Genomic DNA, 23,190 nt, shown 5'->3' on the forward strand with positions numbered 1-23,190 from the left:
TTCTATCTCCACCCTAACCCAATCCTGACTGGTATGTTTTCTCCTATCCTCTCCACCCTAACCCAATCCTGACTGGTATGTTTTCTCCTTCTATCCTCTCCAACCTAACCGAATCCTGACTGGTATGTTTTCTCCTTCTATCTCCACCCTAACCCAATCCTGACTGGTATGTTTTCTCCTATCCTCTCCACCCTAACCCAATCCTGACTGGTATGTAATATATAATAATAATATATGTCATTTAGCAGACGCTTTTATCCAAAGCGACTTACAGTCATGTGTGCATAAATTCTACGTATGGGTGGTCCCGGGGATCGAACCCACTACCCTGGCGTTACAAGCGCCATGCTCTACCAACTGAGCTACACAGGACCATGTTTTCTCCTATCCTCTCCACCCTAACCCAATCCTGACTGGTATGTTTTCTCCTATCCTCTCCACCCTAACCCAATCCTGACTGGTATGTTTTCTCCTATCCTCTCCACCCTAACCCAATCCTGACTGGTATGTTTTCTCCTTCTATCTCCACCCTAACCCAATCCTGACTGGTATGTTTTCTCCTTCTATCCTCTCTCCACCCTAACCCAATCCTGACTGGTATGTTTTCTCCTTCTATCCTCTCTCCACCCTAACCCAATCCTGACTGGTATGTTTTCTCCTTCTATCCTCTCCCACCCTAACCCAATCCTGACTGGTATGTTTTCTCCTTCTATCCTCTCCACCCTAACCCAATCCTGACTGGTATGTTTTCTCCTTCTATCTCCACCCTAACCCAATCCTGACTGGTATGTTTTCTCCTTCTATCTCCACCCTAACCCAATCCTGACTGGTATGTTTTCTCCTTCTATCCTCTCCACCCTAACCCAATCCTGACTGGTATGTTTTCTCCTTCTATCTCCACCCTAACCCAATCCTGACTGGTATGTTTTCTCCTATCCTCTCCACCCTAACCCAATCCTGACTGGTATGTTTTCTCCTTCTATCCTCTCCACCCTAACCCAATCCTGACTGGTATGTTTTCTCCTATCCTCTCCACCCTAACCCAATCCTGACTGGTATGTTTTCTCTTTCTAGGGCAGAAAAAACTGAAGTGTTAAGCGACGATCTTCTGCAGGTAAATAAGTATAAGTGTGTGTGTGTGTGTGTGTGTGTGTGTGTGTGTGTGCGTGTCTGTATGTGTGTGTGTGTTTGTGCCTGTGTGTGTGTGTGATTTCTGACCTTCTTGTTAGCATGGTGTCTGATACATGTTGCTGTGCTGGTCTAGGTGGAGAAGCGGTTGGACCTGGTCAAACAGGTGACCCACAGCACTCACAAGAAGCTGACCGCCTGCCTGCAGGGCCAGCAAGGGGCTGAAGAGAGAGAGAAGAAATCTGTCAAGTCTCCCTCTGTAAGGACCTATCAGATTCCTGTTTTTTCAATGTGTCAGTGAGTCCTGTCCTATTCAAATAAACCAGGAATAAATAAAAGTCCATAATATCCCCATTCACAGTGACAGAGGAACATGTTCTGCTACCTTGTGTGGTGATATGGTATGGTGATATGATATGGTGATATGATATGGTGATATGATATGGTATGGTGATATGATATGGTATGGTGATATGATGCTATGATATGGTATGATGATATGATATGGTGATATGATATGGTATGATGATATGATATGGTATGATGATATGATATGGTATGGTGATATGATATGGTATGATGATATGATATGGTGATATGGTATGGTGTGGTGATATGGTATGGTGATATGATATGGTGATATGGTATGGTGATATGATATGGTATGGTGTGGTGATATGATATGGTGATATGATATGGTATGGTGTGGTGATATGGTATGGTGATATGATATGGTATGATGATATGATATGGTGATATGGTATGGTGTGGTGATATGGTATGGTGATATGATATGGTGATATGGTATGGTGATATGATATGGTATGGTGTGGTGATATGATATGGTGATATGATATGGTATGGTGTGGTGATATGGTATGGTGATATGGTATGGTGATATGATATGGTGATATGGTATGGTGTGGTGATATGGTATGGTGATATGATATGGTGATATGGTATGGTGTGGTGATATGGTATGGTGTGGTGATATGGTATGGTGTGGTGATATGGTATGGTATGGTGATATGGTATGGTGATATGATATGGTGATATGGTATGGTGATATGATATGGTGATATGGTATGGTGATGTGATATGGTGATATGGTATGGTGATATGGTATGGTGTGGTGATATGGTATGGTATGGTGATATGGTATGGTGATATGATATGGTGTGGTGATATGGTATGGTGTGGTGATATGGTATGGTATGGTGATATGGTATGGTGATATGGTATGGTGATATGGTATGGTATGGTGATATGGTATGGTGATATGGTATGGTGATATGATATGGTGATATGGTATGGTGATGTGATATGGTGATATGGTATGGTGATATGGTATGGTGTGGTGATATGGTATGGTATGGTGATATGGTGTGGTGATATGGTATGGTATGGTGATATGGTATGGTGATATGGTATGGTGATATGGTATGGTGATATGGTATGGTGATATGATATGGTGATATGATATGGTGATATGGTATGGTATGGTATTGGTGATATGTGGTCCTTCTGTAGCTCAGTTGGTAGAGCATGGCGCTTGTAACGCCAGGGTAGTGGGTTCGATCCCCGGGACCACCCATACGTAGAATGTATGCACACATGACTGTAAGTTGCTTTGGATAAATATATGTATGGTGATATGGTATGGTGATATGATATGGTGATATGGTGTGGTGATATGGTGTGGTGATATGGTGTGGTGATATGGTGTGGTGATATGGTGTGGTGATATGGTGTGGTGATATGGTGTGGTGATATGGTGTGGTGATATGGTGTGGTGATATGATATGGTATGGTGTGGTGATATGATATGGTATGGTGTGGTGATATGATATGGTGATATGGTATGGTGATATGGTATGGTAATATGATATTGGATGGTGATATGATATGGTGTGGTGATATGATATGGTATGGTGATATGACATGGTATGGTGATATGATATGGTCTGGTGGTATGGTGATATGGTATGGTGATATGATATGGTCTGGTGGTATGGTGATATGGTATGGTGATATGATATGGTATGGTGATATGGTATGGTATGGTGATATGATATGCTATGGTGATATGATATGATGGTGTGGTGATATGGTATGGTGATATGGTATGGTGTGGTGATATGATATGGTGATATGGTATGGTGTGGTGATATGGCGATATGATATGGTGTGGTGATATGATATGGCGATATGATATGGTGTGGTGATATGGTATGATGTGGTGATATGATATGATATGGCGATATGATATGGTGTGGTGATATGGTATGGTGTGGTGATATGGTATGGTATGGTGATATGATATGGTATGGTGATATGGTATGGTGATATGGTATGGTGATATGGTGTGGTGATATGATATGGTATGGTGATATGGTATGGTGGTATGGTATGGTGATATGATATGGTATGGTGATATGGTATGGTGATATGGTATGGTGGTATGGTATGGTGGTATGATATGGTATGGTGATATGATATGGTATGGTGATATGGTATGGTGTGGTGGTATGATATGGTATGGTGATATGATATGGAATACCGTATGTTAATTCTTGCTGTCTTGTATCAGAAAAAGCTTCCACTAACCATCCTGGCACAATGTATGGTAGAAGGAGCTGCTGTGTTGGGGGACGACTCTCTACTAGGGTGAGTCCCTGTATACGCACGCACTCACTCACTCACTCACTCACTCACTCACTCACTCACTCACTCACTCACTCACTCACTCACTCACTCACTCACTCACTCACCTTTTTTATGTTGATTCTGCCATAATTCCACTCTGTCCTCTTTGACCTTGTTCTCTATTTGATGCATTCTGATTAGCTGAAGCCGGGTCCTAGCTGACGTGATTGGCTATGGCTGCGTTCTATCTGACGCTGTGATTGCTTGTGGCCGGGTCCTAGCTGATGTTATGATTGACTGGGACCTAGCTGACATTGTGATTGGCTGTGGCAGGGATCCATCTGATGTTTTGATTGGCTCTGCTCCCCTAACAGGAAGATGCTGAACCTGTGTGGGGAGACAGAGGAGAAGCTGGCCCAGGAACTGATTCAGTTTGAGTTCCAGATAGAGAAAGATGTGGTGGAGCCTCTCTATGAGCTGGCTGAGGTGAGTCCTACTGTCACTATGACAAGGTGAGTCCTACTGTCCCTATGATGAGGTGAGTCCTACTGTCACTATGACAAGGTGAGTCCTACTGTCACTATGACAAGGTGAGTCCTACTGTCACTATGACAAGGTGAGTTCTACTGTCACTATGACAAGGTGAGTTCTACTGTCTCTATGATGAGATGAGTCCTACTGTCACTATGACAAGGTGAGTCCTACAGTCACTATGACAAGGTGAGTCCTACTGTCACTATGACAAGGTGAGTTCTACTGTCACTATGACAAGGTGAGTTCTACTGTCACTATGACAAGGTGAGTCCTACTGTCACTATGACAAGGCGGGTCCTACTATCACTATGAGCTGAGTCCTACTGTCACTATGATGAGGTGAGTCCTACTATCACTATGAGGTGAGTCCTACTATCACTATGAGGTGAGTCTTACTGTTTCTATGATGAGGTGAGTCCTACTGTCACTATGATGAGGTGAGTCCTACTGTCACTATGATGAGGTGAGTCCTACTATCACTATGAGGTGAGTCTTACTGTCTCTATGATGAGGTGAGTCCTACTGTCTCTATGAAGAGGTGAGTCCTACTGTCTCTATGATGAGGTGAGTCCTACTGTCTATGATGAGGTGAGTCCTATTGTCTCTATGATGAGGTGAGTCCTACTGTCCCTATGATGAGGTGAGTCCTACTGTCTCTATGATGAGGTGAGTCCTACTGTCTCTATGATGAGGTGAGTCCTACTGTCCCTATGATGAGGTGAGTCCTACTGTCCCAATGATGAGGTGAGTCCTACTGTCACTATGATGAGGTGAGTCCTACTGTCCCTATGATGAGGTGAGTCCTACTGTCACTATGATGAGGTGAGTCCTACTGTCACTATGATGAGGTGAGTCCTACTGTCACTATGATGAGGTGAGTCCTACTGTCACTATGATGAGGTGAGTCCTACTGTGTCTATGATGAGGTGAGTCCTACTGTCACTATGATGAGGTGAGTCCTACTGTCACTATGATGAGGTGAGTCCTACTGTCACTATGATGAGGTGAGTCCTACTGTCACTATGATGAGGTGAGTCCTACTGTCACTATGATGAGGTGAGTCCTACTGTCACTATGATGAGGTGAGTCCTACTGTCACTATGATGAGGTGAGTCCTACTGTGTCTATGATGAGGTGAGTCCTACTGTCACTATGATGAGGTGAGTCCTACTGTGTCTATGATGAGGTGAGTCCTACTGTCCCTATGATGAGGTGAGTCCTACTGTCTCTATGATGAGGTGAGTCCTACTGTCCCTATGATGAGGTGAGTCCTACTGTTTCTATGATGAGGTGAGTCCTACTGTCCCTATGATGAGGTGAGTCCTACTGTCCCTATGATGAGGTGAGTCCTACTGTGCCTATGATGAGGTGAGTCCTACTGTCACTATGATGAGGTGAGTCCTACTGTGTCTATGATGAGGTGAGTCCTACTGTCCCTATGATGAGGTGAGTCCTACTGTCCCTATGTTGAGGTCAGTCTGACTGTCACTATGATGAGGTGAAGCCTCTCTTTGAGCTGGCTGAGGTGAGTCCTACTGTCTCTACGATGAGGTGAGTCCTACTGTCTCTATGATGAGGTGAGTCCTACTGTCCCTATGATGAGGTGAGTCCTACTGTCTCTATGATGAGGTGAGTCCTACTGTCACTATAATGAGGTGAGTCCTACTGTTTCTATGATGAGGTGAGTCCTACTGTCTCTATGATGAGGTGAGTCCTACTGTCACTATGATGAGGTGAGTCCTACTGTCCCTATGATGAGGTGAGTCCTACTGTCTCTATGATGAGGTGAGTCCTACTGTCACTATGAGGTGAGTCCTACTGTCTCTATGATGAGGTGAGTCCTACTATCACTATGAGGTGAGTCCTACTGTCACTATGAGGTGAGTCTTACTGTCTCTATGATGAGGTGAGTCCTACTGTCACTATGATGAGGTGAGTCCTACTGTCCCAATGATGAGGTGAGTCCTACTGTCCCTATGATGAGGTGAGTCCTACTGTCCCAATGATGAGGTGAGTCCTACTGTCACTATGATGAGGTGAGTCCTACTGTCACTATGATGAGGTGAGTCCTACTGTCTCTATGAAGAGGTGAGTCCTACTGTCTCTATGATGAGGTGAGTCCTACTGTCTATGATGAGGTGAGTCCTACTGTCACTATGATGAGGTGAGTCCTACTGTCCCTATGATGAGGTGAGTCCTACTGTCACTATGATGAGGTGAGTCCTACTGTCACTATGATGAGGTGAGTCCTACTGTCCCTATGATGAGGTGAGTCCTACTGTCTCTATGATGAGGTGAGTCCTACTGTCACTATGACAAGGCGAGTCCTACTGTCCCTATGATGAGGTGAGTCCTACTGTCACTATGATGAGGTGAGTCCTACTGTCTCTATGATGAGGTGAGTCCTACTGTCCCTATGATGAGGTGAGTCCTACTGTCCCTATGACAAGGTGAGTCCTACTGTCTCTATGATGAGGTGAGTCCTACTGTCCCTATGACAAGGTGAGTCCTACTGTCACTATGATGAGGTGAGTCATACTGTCTCTATGATGAGGTGAGTCCTACTGTCACTATGATGAGGTGAGTCCTACTGTGTCTATGATGAGGTGAGTCCTACTGTCACTATGATGAGGTGAGTCCTACTGTGTCTATGATGAGGTGAGTCCTACTGTCTCTATGATGAGGTGAGTCCTACTGTCACTATGATGAGGTGAGTCCTACTGTGTCTATGATGAGGTGAGTCCTACTGTGTCTATGATGAGGTGAGTCCTACTGTCCCTATGATGAGGTGAGTCCTACTGTCCCTATGTTGAGGTCAGTCTGACTGTCACTATGATGAGGTGAAGCCTCTCTTTGAGCTGGCTGAGGTGAGTCCTACTGTCTCTACGATGAGGTGAGTCCTACTGTCTCTATGATGAGGTGAGTCCTGCTGTCACTATGATGAGGTGAGTCCTACTGTCTCTATGATGAGGTGAGTCCTACTGTCACTATAATGAGGTGAGTCCTACTGTCTCTATGATGAGGTGAGTCCTACTGTCCCTATGATGAGGTGAGTCCTACTGTCTCTATGATGAGGTGAGTCCTACTGTCACTATGATGAGGTGAGTCCTACTGTGTCTATGATGAGGTGAGTCCTACTGTCACTATGATGAGGTGAGTCCTACTGTCTCTATGATGAGGTGAGTCCTGCTGTCACTATGATGAGGTGAGTCCTACTGTCTCTATGATTACATTTACATTTACATTTAAGTAATTTAGCAGACGCTCTTATCCAGAGTGACTTACAAATTGGTGCATTCACCTTATGACATCCAGTGGAACAGCCACTTTACAATAGTGCATCTAAATCTTTTAAGGGGGGGGGTGAGAAGGATTACTTTATCCTATCCTAGGTATTCCTTAAAGAGGTGGGGTTTCAGGTGTCTCCGGAAGGTGGTGATTGACTCCGCTGTCCTGGCGTCTTGAGGGAGTTTGTTCCACCATTGGGGGGCCAGAGCAGCGAACAGTTTTGACTGGGCTGAGCGGGAACTGTACTTCCTCAGTGGTAGGGAGGCGAGCAGGCCAGAGGTGGATGAACGCAGTGCCCTTGTTTGGGTGTAGAGTCCTACTGTCCCTATGATGAGGTGAGTCCTACTGTCACTATGATGAGGTGAGTCCTACTGTCCCTATGATGAGGTGAGTCCTACTGTCACTATGATGAGGTGAGTCCTACTGTCACTATGAGGTGAGTCCTACTGTCACTATGAGGTGAGTCCTACTGTCCCTATGATGAGATGAGTCCTACTGTCACTATGATGAGGTGAGTCCTACTGTCACTATGATGAGGTGAGTCCTACTGTCACTATGATGAGGTGAGTCCTACTGTCACTATGATGAGGTGAGTCCTACTGTCACTATGATGAGGTGAGTCCTACTGTCACTATGATGAGGTGAGTCCTACTGTCCCTATGATGAGGTGAGTCCTACTGTCACTATGATGAGGTGAGTCCTACTGTCCCTATGATGAGGTGAGTCCTACTGTCCCTATGATGAGGTGAGTCTTACTGTCTCTATGATGAGGTGAGTCCTACTGTCCCTATGATGAGGTGAGTCCTACTGTCACTATGATGAGGTGAGTCCTACTGTCTCTATGATGAGGTGAGTCCTACTGTCACTATGATGAGGTGAGTCCTACTGTCACTATGATGAGGTGAGTCCTACTGTCCCTATGATGAGGTGAGTCCTACTGTCTCTATGATGAGGTGAGGCCTACTGTCCCTAGCCATACATTATTTGAAGTTATAATTGTTATAATTATCTGTCCAGAGGCTGCCCACAACATTCACCATTACTATCTCTGACTGAACGTAATCGTTAAGACACAGTGTCAGCCTGTTCATTATTGTCTATTAACTTCAGTATGGTGGAATATTCCTCCCCAATGTCCATTCCCAGATAACTAGTAGATAACTGAATATAGTGGAGATACATTATAGAGGAGGGTTGATGTGTTCCCTGTCTCTTCCCAGATAACTAGTAGATAACTGAATATAGTGGAGATACATTATAGAGGAGGGTTGATGTGTTCCCTGTCTCTTCCCAGGTGGACATTCCCAGATAACTAGTAGATAACTGAATGTAGTGGAGATACATTATAGAGGAGGGTTGATGTGTTCCCTGTCTCTTCCCAGGTGGACATTCCCAACATCCAGAAACAGAGGAAACATTTAGCCAAGCTGGTTCTGGACATGGACTCTGCTCGCACACGGTGAGGGATGGACTGTTAACAGGCTGGGACCTGATGCTCTCTTCACTGGTCTTCACCTCTTAAAGACATGCTCACGTTTAGAATAATGCTTAGACCGACATGTTCCTTCCCTCAGTGCATGTGTCTCAAATCGCGCCCTAAACCCTATGTTTTTTATTTTATTTATCTTAATTTTATTTTACTAGGCAAGTCAGTTAAGAACAAATTCTTATTTTCAATGACGGCCTAGGAACAGTGCCTGTTCAGGGGCAGAACAACAGATTTTGTACCTTGTCAGCTCGGGATTTGAACTTGCAACCTTTCGGTTACTAGTCCAATGCTCTAACCACTAGGCTACCCTGCCGCCCCTATATAGTGTGCACTACTGGTCAGAAGTAGTGCACTATATAGCGTGGAATAGGATGCCTTTTGGGATGCTGTCGTGTGTGTTGGTTTTCCATCCCTCCTCCTAAACTCTTCTTCTGTCTCCTCCTTAAACCTGTAGGTTTCACCAGTCGTCCAAGTCCTCCAGTCACCCTAGCAATCTGCAGGCGGGCGGGGCCAAGGGGAGGCCCTCAGAGAGGAGATGGAAGAGGCAGCCAATAGGATGGAGATCTGCAGGGTGAGTCACAGGGTTCTAGAGGTTCAGGCTCCTCCTCCTTCACCTACTGTATTCCACTGACCTCCCCCACACCATGAAACTATATTAGCCACTACAAGGTTACTGACTGTATTAAGGTTACAGACTGTATTAACCACTACAAGGTTACAGACTGTATTAAGGTTACAGACTGTATTGACCACTACAAGGTTACAGACTGTATTAAGGTTACAGACTGTATTAACCACTATAAGGTTACAGACTGTATTAACCACTACAAGGTTACTGACTGTATTAACCACTACAAGGTTACTGACTGTATTAACCACTACAAGGTTACAGACTGTATTACCACTATAAGGTTACAGACTGTATTAAGGTTACAGACTGTATTAAGGTTACAGACTGTATTAAGGTTACAGACTGTATTAAGGTTACAGACTGTATTAACCACTACAAGGTTACAGACTGTATTAAGGTTACAGACTGTATTAAGGTTACAGACTGTATTAACCACTACAAGGTTACAGACTGTATTAACCACTACAAGGTTACAGACTATTAACCACTACAAGGTTACAGACTGTATTAACCACTACAAGGTTACAGACTGTATTAAGGTTATAGACTGTATTAACCACTACAAGGTTACAGACTGTATTAAGGTTACAGACTGTATTAACCACTACAAGGTTACAGACTGTATTAACCACTACAAGGTTACAGACTGTATTAAGGTTACAGACTGTATTAACCACTACAAGGTTACAGACTGTATTAAGGTTACAGGCTGTATTAACCACTACAAGGTTACAGACTGTATTAAGGTTACAGACTGTATTAACCACTACAAGGTTACAGACTGTATTAAGGTTACAGACTGTATTAAGGTTACAGGCTGTATTAACCACTACAAGGTTACAGACTGTATTAAGGTTACAGACTGTATTAACCACTACAAGGTTACAGACTGTATTAAGGTTACAGACTATTAACCACTACAAAGTTACAGACTGTATTAACCACTACAAGGTTACAGACTGTATTAAGGTTACAGACTGTATTAAGGTTACAGACTATTAACCACTACAAGGTTACAGACTGTATTAACCACTACAAGGTTACAGACTGTATTAACCACTACAAGGTTACAGACTGTATTAAGGTTACAGACTGTATTAAGGTTACAGACTGTATTAAGGTTACAGACTGTATTAAGGTTACAGACTGTATTAAGGTTACAGACTATTAACCACTACAAGGTTACAGACTGTATTAACCACTACAAGGTTATAGACTGTATTAACCACTACAAGGTTACAGACTGTATTAACCACTACAAGGTTACAGACTGTATTAAGGTTACAGACTGTATTAACCACTACAAGGTTACATACTGTATTAAGGTTACAGACTGTATTAACCACTACAAGGTTACAGACTGTATTAAGGTTACAGACTGTATTAACTACTACAAGGTTACAGACTGTATTAAGGTTACAGACTGTATTAACTACTACAAGGTTACAGACTGTATTAAGGTTACAGACTGTATTAACCACTACAAGGTTACAGACTGTATTAAGGTTACAGACTGTATTAACCACTACAAGGTTACAGACTGTATTAACCACTACAAGGTTACAGACTGTATTAACCACTACAAGGTTACAGACTGTATTAACCACTACAAGGTTACAGACTGTATTAACCCCTACAAGGTTACAGACTGTATTAACCACTACAAGGTTATAGACTGTATTAAGGTTACAGACTGTATTAAGGTTACAGACTGTATTAACCACTACAAGGTTACAGACTGTATTAACCACTACAAGGTTATAGACTGTATTAACCACTACAAGGTTACAGACTGTATTAACCCCTACAAGGTTACAGACTGTATTAACCACTACAAGGTTACAGACTGTATTAACCACTACAAGGTTACAGACTGTACTAACCACTACAAGGTTACAGACTGTATTAAGGTTACAGACTGTATTAACCACTACAAGGTTACAGACTGTATTAACCACTACAAGGTTACAGACTGTACTAACCACTACAAGGTTACAGACTGTATTAAGGTTACAGACTGTATTAACTACTACAAGGTTACAGACTGTATTAAGGTTACAGACTGTATTAACCACTACAAGGTTACAGACTGTATTAAGGTTACAGACTGTATTAACTACTACAAGGTTACAGACTGTATTAACCACTACAAGGTTACAGACTGTATTAACCACTACAAGGTTATAGACTGTATTAACCACTACAAGGTTATAGACTGTATTAACCACTACAAGGTTACAGACTGTATTAAGGTTACAGACTGTATTAACCACTACAAGGTTACAGACTGTATTAAGGTTACAGACTGTATTAACCACTACAAGGTTACAGACTGTATTAACCACTACAAGGTTACAGACTGTATTAACCACTACAAGGTTACAGACTGTATTAAGGTTACAGGCTGTATTAACCACTACAAGGTTACAGACTGTATTAACCACTACAAGGTTACAGACTGTATTAAGGTTACAGACTGTATTAAGGTTACAGACTGTATTAACCACTACAAGGTTACAGACTGTATTAACCACTACAAGGTTACAGACTGTATTAAGGTTACAGACTGTATTAACTACTACAAGGTTACAGACTGTATTAAGGTTACAGACTGTATTAACCACTACAAGGTTACAGACTGTATTAAGGTTACAGACTGTATTAACCACTACAAGGTTACAGACTGTATTAACCACTACAAGGTTACAGACTGTATTAACCACTACAAGGTTACAGACTGTATTAACCACTACAAGGTTACAGACTGTATTAACCACTACAAGGTTACAGACTGTATTAAGGTTATAGACTGTATTAAGGTTACAGACTGTATTAAGGTTACAGACTGTATTAACCACTACAAGGTTACAGACTGTATTAACCACTACAAGGTTACAGACTGTATTAAGGTTATAGACTGTATTGACCACTACAAGGTTACAGACTGTATTAAGGTTACAGACTGTATTAATCACTACAAGGTTATAGACTGTATTAACCACTACAAGGTTACAGACTGTATTAAGGTTACAGACTGTATTAAGGTTACAGACTGTATTAACCCCTACAAGGTTACAGACTGTATTAACCACTACAAGGTTACAGACTGTATTAACCACTACAAGGTTACAGACTGTATTTAGGTTACAGACTGTATTGACCACTACAAGGTTACAGACTGTATTAAGGTTACAGACTGTATTAACCACTACAAGGTTACAGACTGTATTAAGGTTACAGACTGTATTAACCACTACAAGGTTACAGACTGTATTAAGGTTACAGACTGTATTAAGGTTACAGACTGTATTAACCACTACAAGGTTACAGACTGTATTAACCACTACAAGGTTACAGACTGTATTAACCACTACAAGGTTACAGACTGTATTAACCACTACAAGGTTACAGACTGTATTAACCACTACAAGGTTACAGACTGTATTAACCACTACAAGGTTACAGACTGTATTAACCACTACAAGGTTACAGACTGTATTAACCACTACAAGGTTACAGACTGTATTAAGGTTACAGACTGTATTAAGGTTACAGACTGTATTAACCACTACAAGGTTACAGACTGTATTAAGGTTACAGACTGTATTAACCCCTACAAGGTTACAGACTGTATTAACCACTACAAGGTTACAGACTGTATTAACCACTACAAGGTTACAGACTGTATTTAGGTTACAGACTGTATTGACCACTACAAGGTTACAGACTGTATTAAGGTTACAGACTGTATTAACCACTACAAGGTTACAGACTGTATTAAGGTTACAGACTGTATTAACCACTACAAGGTTACAGACTGTATTAAGGTTACAGACTACTGTATTAAGGTTACAGACTGTATTAACCACTACAAGGTTACAGACTGTATTAACCACTACAAGGTTACAGACTGTATTAACCACTACAAGGTTACAGACTGTATTAACCACTACAAGGTTACAGACTGTATTAACCACTACAAGGTTACAGACTGTATTAACCACTACAAGGTTACAGACTGTATTAACCACTACAAGGTTACAGACTGTATTAACCACTACAAGGTTACAGACTGTATTAAGGTTACAGACTGTATTAAGGTTACAGACTGTATTAACCACTACAAGGTTACAGACTGTATTAAGGTTACAGACTGTATTAACCACTACAAGGTTACAGACTGTATTAACCACTACAAGGTTACAGACTGTATTAAGGTTACAGACTGCATTAAGGTTACAGACTGTATTAAGGTTACAGACTGTATTAAGGTTACAGACTGTATTAAGGTTACAGACTGTATTAACCACTACAAGGTTACAGACTGTATTAACCACTACAAGGTTATAGACTGTATTAACCACTACAAGGTTACAGACTGTATTAACCACTACAAGGTTACAGACTGTATTAAGGTTACAGACTGTATTAAGGTTACAGACTGTATTAAGGTTACAGACTGTATTAACCACTACAAGGTTATAGACTGTATTAACCACTACAAGGTTACAGGCTGTATTAAGGTTACAGACTGTATTTAGGTTACAGACTGTATTAAGGTTACAGGCTGTATTAAGGTTACAGGCTGTATTTAGGTTACAGACTGTATTAAGGTTACAGGCTGTATTTAGGTTACAGGCTGTATTTAGGTTACAGGCTGTATTAAGGTTACAGGCTGTATTTAGGTTACAGACTGTATTAAGGTTACAGGCTGTATTAAGGTTACAGGCTGTATTAAGGTTACAGGCTGTATTTAGGTTACAGGCTGTATTAAGGTTACAGGCTGTATTAAGGTTACAGGCTGTATTAAGGTTACAGGCTGTATTTAGGTTACAGGCTGTATTAAGGTTACAGACTGTATTTAGGTTACAGGCTGTATTAAGGTTACAGGCTGTATTAGGTTACAGGCTGTATTAAGGTTACAGGCTGTATTAAGGTTACAGGCTGTATTAAGGTTACAGGCTGTATTAAGGTTACAGGCTGTATTAAGGTTACAGACTGTATTAAGGTTACAGGCTGTATTAAGGTTACAGGCTGTATTAAGGTTACAGGCTGTATTAAGGTTACAGGCTGTATTAAGGTTACAGGCTGTATTAAGGTTACAGACTCTATTTAGGTTACAGACTGTATTAAGGTTACAGGCTGTATTAAGGTTACAGGCTGTATTAAGGTTACAGGCTGTATTTAGGTTACAGGCTGTATTAAGGTTACAGACTGTATTTAGGTTACAGGCTGTATTAAGGTTACAGGCTGTATTAAGGTTACAGGCTGTATTAAGGTTACAGACTGTATTTAGGTTACAGGCTGTATTAAGGTTACAGACTCTATTTAGGTTACAGACTGTATTTAGGTTACAGACTGTATTTAGGTTACAGGCTGTATTAAGGTTACAGGCTGTATTTAGGTTACAGGCTGCAATAAGGTTACAGGCTGTATTAAGGTTACAGGCTGTATTAAGGTTACAGGCTGTATTAAGGTTACAGGCTGTATTAAGGTTACAGGCTGTATTAAGGTTACAGGCTGTATTAAGGTTACAGGCTGTATTTAGGTTACAGGCTGTATTAAGGTTACAGGCTGTATTAAGGTTACAGGCTGTATTAAGGTTACAGGCTGTATTAAGGTTACAGGCTGTATTAAGGTTACAGGCTGTATTTAGGTTACAGGCTGTATTAAGGTTACAGACTGTATTAAGGTTACAGGCTGTAGGTTACAGGCTGTATTTAGGTTACAGGCTGTATTAAGGTTACAGACTCTATTTAGGTTACAGACTGTATTTAGGTTACAGACTGTATTTAGGTTACAGACTGTATTAAGGTTACAGGCTGTATTTAGGTTACAGGCTGCAATAAGGTTACAGGCTGTATTAAGGTTACAGGCTGTATTAAGGTTACAGGCTGTATTAAGGTTACAGGCTGTATTAAGGTTACAGGCTGTATTAAGGTTACAGGCTGTATTAAGGTTACAGGCTGTATTAAGGTTACAGGCTGTATTAAGGTTACAGACTGTTACAGGTTACAGACTGTATTAACCACTAAGGTTACAGACTGTATTAAGGTTACAGACTGTATTAAGGTTACAGACTGTATTAAGGTTACAGACTGTATTAAGGTTACAGACTGTATTAAGGTTACAGACTGTATTAACCACTACAAGGTTACAGACTGTATTACAAGGTTATAGACTGTATTAACCACTACAAGGTTACAGACTGTATTAACCACTACAAGGTTACAGACTGTATTAAGGTTACAGGCTGTATTAAGGTTACAGGCTGTATTAAGGTTACAGACTGTATTAACCACTACAAGGTTACAGACTGTATTAACCACTACAAGGTTACAGACTGTATTAAGGTTACAGACTGCATTAAGGTTACAGACTGTATTAAGGTTACAGGCTGTATTAAGGTTACAGGCTGTATTTAGGTTACAGACTGTTTACAGGCTGTATTTAGGTTACAGGCTGTATTTAGGTTACAGGCTGTATTAAGGTTACAGGCTGTATTTAGGTTACAGACTGTATTTAGGTTACAGGCTGCAATAAGGTTATAGACTGTATTAAGGTTACAGGCTGTATTTAGGTTACAGGCTGTATTAAGGTTACAGGCTGTATTAAGGTTACAGGCTGTATTAAGGTTACAGGCTGTATTTAGGTTACAGGCTGTATTAAGGTTACAGGCTGTATTTAGGTTACAGGCTGTATTAAGGTTACAGGCTGTATTAAGGTTACAGGCTGTATTAAGGTTACAGGCTGTATTAAGGTTACAGGCTGTATTAAGGTTACAGGCTGTATTAAGGTTACAGGCTGTATTAAGGTTACAGGCTGTATTAAGGTTACAGACTGTATTAAGGTTACAGGCTGTATTAAGGTTACAGGCTGTATTAAGGTTACAGGCTGTATTAAGGTTACAGGCTGTATTAAGGTTACAGGCTGTATTAAGGTTACAGGCTGTATTTAGGTTACAGGCTGTATTAAGGTTACAGGCTGTATTAAGGTTACAGGCTGTATTAAGGTTACAGGCTGTATTTAGGTTACAGGCTGTATTAAGGTTACAGACTGTATTTAGGTTACAGGCTGTATTAAGGTTACAGACTGTATTTAGGTTACAGGCTGTATTAAGGTTACAGGCTGTATTAAGGTTACAGACTGTATTTAGGTTACAGGCTGTATTAAGGTTACAGACTCTATTTAGGTTACAGACTGTATTTAGGTTACAGACTGTATTTAGGTTACAGACTGTATTAAGGTTACAGGCTGTATTTAGGTTACAGGCTGCAATAAGGTTACAAGGCTGTATTAAGGTTACAGGCTGTATTAAGGTTACAGGCTGTATTAAGGTTACAGGCTGTATTAAGGTTACAGGCTGTATTAAGGTTACAGGCTGTATTAAGGTTACAGGCTGTATTTAGGTTACAGGCTGTATTAAGGTTACAGGCTGTATTAAGGTTACAGGCTGTATTAAGGTTACAGGCTGTATTAAGGTTACAGGCTGTATTAAGGTTACAGGCTGTATTTAGGTTACAGGCTGTATTAAGGTTACAGACTGTATTAAGGTTACAGGCTGTATTAAGGTTACAGGCTGTATTTAGGTTACAGGCTGTATTAAGGTTACAGACTCTATTTAGTTACAGACTGTATTTAGGTTACAGACTGTATTTAGGTTACAGACTGTATTAAGGTTACAGGCTGTATTTAGGTTACAGGCTGCAGGCTGTATTAAGGTTACAGGCTGTATTAAGGTTACAGGCTGTATTAAGGTTACAGGCTGTATTAAGGTTACAGGCTGTATTAAGGTTACAGGCTGTATTTAGGTTACAGGCTGTATTAAGGTTACAGGCTTACAGGCTGTATTAAGGTTACAGGCTGTATTTAGGTTACAGGCTGTATTTAGGTTACAGGCTGTATTAAGGTTACAGGCTGTATTAAGGTTACAGGCTGTATTAAGGTTACAGACTGTATTTAGGTTACAGGCTGTATTAAGGTTACAGGCTGTATTAAGGTTACAGGCTGTATTTAGGTTACAGGCTGTATTTAGGTTACAGGCTGTATTAAGGTTACAGGCTGTATTAAGGTTACAGGCTGTATTTAGGTTACAGGCTGTATTTAGGTTACAGGCTGTATTAAGGTTACAGGCTGTATTTAGGTTACAGGCTGTATTTAGGTTACAGGCTGTATTAAGGTTACAGGCTGTATTAAGGTTACAGGCTGTATTTAGGTTACAGGCTGTATTAAGGTTACAGGCTGTATTAAGGTTACAGGCTGTATTAAGGTTACAGGCTGTATTTAGGTTACAGGCTGTATTAAGGTTACAGGCTGTATTTAGGTTACAGGCTGTATTAAGGTTACAGGCTGTATTAAGGTTACAGGCTGTATTTAAGGTTACAGGCTGTATTAAGGTTACAGGCTGTATTTAGGTTACAGGCTGTATTAAGGTTACAGGCTGTATTTAGGTTACAGGCTGTATTAAGGTTACAGGCTGTATTTAGGTTACAGGCTGTATTAAGGTTACAGGCTGTATTAAGGTTACAGGCTGTATTTAGGTTACAGGCTGTATTAAGGTTACAGGCTGTATTTAGGTTACAGGCTGTATTAAGGTTACAGGCTGTATTTAGGTTACAGGCTGTATTAAGGTTACAGGCTGTATTAAGGTTACAGACTGTATTAAGGTTACAGGCTGTATTAAGGTTACAGGCTGTATTAAGGTTACAGGCTGTATTAAGGTTACAGGCTGTATTAAGGTTACAGGCTGTATTAAGGTTACAGGCTGTATTTAGGTTACAGGCTGTATTAAGGTTACAGGCTGTATTAAGGTTACAGGCTGTATTAAGGTTACAGGCTGTATTAAGGTTACAGGCTGTATTTAGGTTACAGGCTGTATTAAGGTTACAGGCTGTATTAAGGTTACAGACTGTATTTAGGTTACAGGCTGTATTAAGGTTACAGGCTGTATTAAGGTTACAGGCTGTATTAAGGTTACAGGCTGTATTAAGGTTACAGGCTGTATTAAGGTTACAGGCTGTATTAAGGTTACAGGCTGTATTAAGGTTACAGGCTGTATTAAGGTTACAGGCTGTATTAAGGTTACAGGCTGTATTTAGGTTACAGGCTGTATTAAGGTTACAGGCTGTATTAAGGTTACAGGCTGTATTAAGGTTACAGGCTGTATTAAGGTTACAGGCTGTATTAAGGTTACAGGCTGTATTAAGGTTACAGGCTGTATTACAGGCTGTACAGGCTGTATTTAGGTTACAGGCTGTATTAAGGTTACAGGCTGTATTAAGGTTACAGGCTGTATTAAGGTTACAGGCTGTATTAAGGTTACAGGCTGTATTAAGGTTACAGGCTGTATTAAGGTTACAGGCTGTATTAAGGTTACAGGCTGTATTTAGGTTACAGGCTGTATTTAGGTTACAGGCTGTATTTAGGTTACAGGCTGTATTAAGGTTACAGGCTGTATTAAGGTTACAGGCTGTATTAAGGTTACAGGCTGTATTAAGGTTACAGGCTGTATTAAGGTTACAGGCTGTATTAAGGTTACAGGCTGTATTTAGGTTACAGGCTGTATTAAGGTTACAGGCTGTATTAAGGTTACAGGCTGTATTAAGGTTACAGGCTGTATTAAGGTTACAGGCTGTATTAAGGTTACAGGCTGTATTAAGGTTACAGGCTGTATTAAGGTTACAGGCTGTATTAAGGTTACAGGCTGTATTAAGGTTACAGGCTGTATTAAGGTTACAGGCTGTATTAAGGTTACATTAAGGCTGTATTTAGGTTACAGGCTGTATTAAGGTTACAGGCTGTATTTAGGTTACAGGCTGTATTAAGGTTACAGGCTGTATTAAGGTTACAGGCTGTATTTAGGTTACAGGCTGTATTAAGGTTACAGGCTGTATTAAGGTTACAGGCTGTATTTAGGTTACAGGCTGTATTAAGGTTACAGGCTGTATTAAGGTTACAGGCTGTATTAAGGTTACAGGCTGTATTAAGGTTACAGGCTGTATTAAGGTTACAGGCTGTATTAAGGTTACAGGCTGTATTAAGGTTACAGGCTGTATTAAGGTTACAGGCTGTATTAAGGTTACAGGCTGTATTAAGGTTACAGGCTGTATTAAGGTTACAGGCTGTATTTAGGTTACAGGCTGTATTAAGGTTACAGGCTGTATTTAGGTTACAGGCTGTATTAAGGTTACAGGCTGTATTAAGGTTACAGGCTGTATTTAGGTTACAGGCTGTATTAAGGTTACAGGCTGTATTAAGGTTACAGGCTGTATTTAGGTTACAGGCTGTATTAAGGTTACAGGCTGTATTAAGGTTACAGGCTGTATTAAGGTTACAGGCTGTATTAAGGTTACAGGCTGTATTAAGGTTACAGGCTGTATTAAGGTTACAGGCTGTAATAAGGTTACAGGCTGTAATAAGGTTACAGGCTGTATTAAGGTTACAGGCTGTATTAAGGTTACAGACTGTATTAAGGTTACAGGCTGTATTTAGGTTACAGGCTGTATTTAGGTTACAGGCTGTATTAAGGTTACAGGCTGTATTAAGGTTACAGGCTGTATTAAGGTTACATGTCATTTCTTATTCTCTTTTCCAGGATCAACTATCAGCAGATATGTATAATTTTGTGGCCAAAGAAATAGACTATGCAAACTACTTTCAGACGGTCAGTACGTTTTCTGTATCATTGCATTGCCCTTCAGATTACATTGACTCCTTTTACAGTCAAATAGCTGAGCGGCTGTTTAAACCTCACCTTTTACCCCTCTGTCCCTTTGTGTCTCTCTGTCCTTCTGTCACCCTCTGTCCCTCTGTCTCCCTCTCTGTCCCTGTGTCTCTGTCCCCCTCTCTGTCCCTCTGTCCCTCTCTGTCCTTCTGTCACCCTCTGTCCCTCTGTCTCCCTCTCTGTCCCTGTGTCTCTGTCCCCCTCTCTGTCCCTCTGTGTCTCTCTGTCCTTCTGTCACCCTCTGTCCCTCTGTCTCCCTCTCTGTCCCTGTGTCTCTGTCCCCCTATCTGTCCCCCTCTCTGTCCTTCTGAGTCTCTCGGTCTCCCTCTGTTTCCTTACGTGTCTCACTGGCCCCCTCTCTGCCCCTTTGTCTCTGTCCCTGTGTCTCTGTCCCCCTCTCTGTCCCTGTGTCTCTGTCTCCCTCTCCTTCCATTTGTCTCTGTCCCCCTCTCTGTCCCTGTGTCTCTGTCTCTATGTATCTGTCCCCCTCTCTGTCCCTGTGTCTCTGTCCCTGTGTCTATGTCCCTGTGTCTCTGTCCCCCTCTCTGTCCCCCTCTCTGTCCCTGTGTGTCTCCCTGTAGCTCATAGAGATCCAGGCAGAATATCACAGGAAGTCTCTAGAGATTCTCCAGAGTGTCCTGCCCACCATTAAGGCTCACCAGGGTGAGTAATGTGTGTGTGTGTGAGAGAGAGAGAGCTCGTCCATGCCTGCACATGTACACATGCCTCGTGTGTCTAACTGTTGTATAATGTGTTGTCCTGCCACAGAGGCGTGGGTGGAGAAGCCTTCGTATGGCAAGGCCCTGGAGGAACACCTGACCATCAGCAGCAGAGAGATCGCCTTCCCCATCGAGGCCTGTGTCACAATGCTGCTGGAGTGTGGCATGCAGGAGGAGGTATAGGAAAAGATCTGCTTTACACTAAGTTTCCCAGACCCAGATTTTATTTTTACCTTTATTTAACCAGGCAAGATCAGTTAAGAACAAGTTCTTATTTTCAATGATGGCCTAGGAACAGTGAGTTAACTCCCTGTTCAGGGGCAGAACGACAGATTTGTACCTTGTCAGCTCAGGGGTTTGAACTTGCAACCTTCCGGTTACTGGTCCAACACTCTAATCACTAGGCTACCCTGCCGACCCAAATGAAGCATACTTAACACTAACTTTCCCAGACCCAGATGAAGCCTACTTAACACTAACTTTCCCAGACCCAGATGATGCCTACTTAACAATAAGTTTCCCAGACCCAGATGAAGCATACAACAATAAGTTTCCCAGACCCAGATGAAGCCTACTTAACAATAAGTTTCCCAGACCCAGATGAAGCCTACTTAACACTACTAAGTTTCCCAGACCCAGATGAAGCCTAATTAACCCTACTACGTTTCCCAGACCCAGATGAAGCCTAATTAACACTACTAAGTTTCCCAGACCCAGATGAAGCCTAATTAACACTAACTTTCCCAGACCCAGATGAAGCCTACTTAACACTAAAGTTTCCCAGACCCAGATGAAGCCTACTTAACACTAAGTTTCCCAGACCCAGATGAAGCCTAATTAACACTAACTTTCCCAGACCCAGATAAAGCCTAATTAACACTACTAAGTTTCCCAGACCCAGATGAACCCTAATTAACACTAACTTTCCCAGACCCAGATGAAGCCTAATTAACACTACTAAGTTTCCCAGACCCAGATGAGCCTAATTAACACTACTAAGTTTTCCAGACCCAGATGAAGCCTAATTAACACTACTAAGTTTCCCAGACCCAGATGAAGCCTAATTAACACTAAAGTTTCCCAGACCCAGATGAAGCCTACTTAACAATAAGTTTCCCAGACCCAGATGAAGCCTAATTAACACTACTAAGATGAAGTTTAACCTAGACCCAGATGAAGCCTAATTAACACTACTAAGTTTCCCAGACCCAGATGAAGCCTAATTAACACTAACTTTCCCAGACCCAGATAAAGCCTAATTAACACTACTAAGTTTCCCAAACCCAGATGAAGCCTAATTAACACTAACTTTCCCAGACCCAGATGAAGCCTAATAACACTACTAACACTACTAACTTTCCCAGACCCAGATGAAGCCTAATTAACACTAACTTTCCCAGACCCAGATGAAGCCTAATTAACACTAATTAACTAACTTTCCCAGACCCAGATGAAGCCTAATTAACACTAACTTTCCCAAACCCAGATGAAGCCTAATTAACACTAACTTTCCCAGACCCAGATGAAGCCTAATTAACACTACTAAGTTTCCCAGACCCAGATGAACCCTAATTAACACTAACTTTCCCAGACCCAGATGAAGCCTAATTAACACTACTAAGTTTCCCAGACCCAGATGAAGCCTAATTAACACTACTAAGTTTCCCAGACCCAGATGAAGCCTAATTAACACTACTAAGTTTCCCAGACCCAGATGAAGCCTAATTAACACTACTAAGTTTCCCAGACCCAGATGAAGCCTACTTAACAATAAGTTTCCCAGACCCAGATGAAGCCTACTTAACACTACTAAGTTTCCCAGACCCAGATGAAGCCTAATTAACACTACTAAGTTTCCCAGACCCAGATGACGCCTAATTAACACTACTAAGTTTCCCAGACCCAGATGAAGCCTAATTAACACTAACTTTCCCAGACCCAGATAAAGCCTAATTAACACTACTAAGTTTCCCAAACCCAGATGAAGCCTAATTAACACTAACTTTCCCAGACCCAGATGAAGCCTAATTAA

At 41.4% G+C, this 23,190-nt stretch overlaps 1 pseudogene; it reads left to right on the plus strand.

The window, feature by feature from the left end:
* LOC124022436 overlaps positions 1–23,190 on the plus strand; it is a 113,612-nt pseudogene that overhangs the window by 57,541 nt on the left and 32,881 nt on the right.

Source organism: Oncorhynchus gorbuscha, unplaced genomic scaffold, assembly GCF_021184085.1.
Source record: "Oncorhynchus gorbuscha isolate QuinsamMale2020 ecotype Even-year unplaced genomic scaffold, OgorEven_v1.0 Un_scaffold_1388, whole genome shotgun sequence".
Taxonomy (NCBI): domain Eukaryota; kingdom Metazoa; phylum Chordata; class Actinopteri; order Salmoniformes; family Salmonidae; genus Oncorhynchus; species Oncorhynchus gorbuscha.